Source organism: Arachis duranensis, chromosome 4 (genome assembly GCF_000817695.3).
Source record: "Arachis duranensis cultivar V14167 chromosome 4, aradu.V14167.gnm2.J7QH, whole genome shotgun sequence".
NCBI lineage: Eukaryota > Viridiplantae > Streptophyta > Magnoliopsida > Fabales > Fabaceae > Arachis > Arachis duranensis.
Window position 1 is genome coordinate 72,791,495 of NC_029775.3, and position 1,809 is coordinate 72,793,303.

A 1,809-nucleotide genomic window follows, 5' to 3' on the forward strand; every position below is an offset into this window, starting at 1 on the left:
TGAGACAAGCTTATGGAATAGTAGAGGATGTGCTAGTAAAGGTTGAAGGCCTTTACATCCCTGCTGATTTCATAATCTTAGACACTATGAAGGAAGAGGATGAATGCATCATCTTTGGAAGACCTTTCCTAGCCACAGCAGGGGCTGTGATAGATGTCAACAGAGGTGAATTAGTCCTTCAATTGAATGGGGACTACCTTGTGTTTAAAGCACATGGCCATCCCTCTGTGACAAAAGAGAGTAAGCAGGAAGAGCTTCTCTCAGTTCAGAGTCAAGAAGAGCCCACACAGTCAAACTCTAAGTTTGGTGTTGTGAGGCCACAACCAAACTCTAAGTTTGGTGTTAAGACCCCATATCCAAACTCTAAGTTTGGTGTTGGGACTACACACTAAAATTGACCTGATCACATTGTGGCTCCATGAGAGCCACTGTCAAGCTATTGACATTAAAGAAGCGCTTGTTGGGAGGCAACCCAATTTTATTTATCTAATTTTTATTTTATTGTTATTTTGTGTTTTATTAGGTACATGATCATGAGGAGTCACGAAAAAATCAAAAAAATTAAAAACAGAGTCAAAAACAGAAGAAAAAAATTGTTCACCCTGGAGGTAGCACAGACTGGCGTTCAACGCCAGTAAGATGCATCTGGCTGGCGTTCAACGCCAGAACAGAGCACCATTCTGGCGCTGAACGCCAGAAACAAGCAGCATCCTGGCGCTGAACGCCAGGAATGTGCCACAAGCAACAACCCGGCGTTAAACGCCAGGAATGTGCGCAGAGAGGACAAACTGGCGCTGAACGCCAGTAACAAGCATGAAACTGGCGTTCAACGCCAGAAACATGTTTTACATGGGCGTTGAACGCCCAGAACGTGCACCAATGGGTGTTTAAACGCCAGAATGATGCACAAAGGCATTTTACATGCCTATATGGTGAAGGAATGGTATTTCTTTTTCACCTCAGGATCTGTGGACCCCACAGGATCCCCACCTACCATATTCCCACCTTTTCTTTCAATCTTAATCACACTCTCCTAATCCAAACCTCATTTCACCCTCTTCCCATATCACACTTCCCAAAAACCTTCACCAATCACCTCAATTCCTCTTCCCAATTACCCCATTCACCATTCACATCACCCCACTCTTCCCCATAAACCTCACCTACCTTCATAAAATTTAAATTCAATTTCCCACCCATTCCCACCCAAATTGGCCGAACACCCACCCTCCCCTCTCCCTATAAATACCCTTCCATTCTACTTCATTTTCACACAACACAACCCCTTCTTCTCCCACATAGCCGAACCTACTTCTCCCCCTCTTCCATCTTTTCTTTCTTCTTCTTCTACTCTTCTTTTCTTTCTTGCTCGAGGGCGAGCAAAATTTTAAGTTTGGTGTGGTAAAAGCATAAGCTTTTTGTTTTTCCATTACCATCAATGGCACCTAAGGCCGGAGTATCCTCTAGAAAAGGAAAAGGGAAGACAAAAGCTTCCACCTCCGAGTCATGGGAGATGGAAAGATTCATCTCCAAGAGCCATCAAGACCACTTCTATGATGTTGTGGCAAAGAAAAAGGTGATCCCCAAGGTCCCTTTCAAGCTCAAAAAGAATGAGTATCCGGAAATCCGACATGAAATTCAAAGAAGAGGGTGGGAAGTCATAACCAACCCCATGCAACAAGTCGGAATATTGATGGTTCAAGAGTTCTATGCCAATGCATGGATCACTAGGAACCATGATCAAAGTATGAACCCGAATCCAAAGAACTATCTCACAATGGTTCGGGGGAAATACTTAGATTTTAGTCC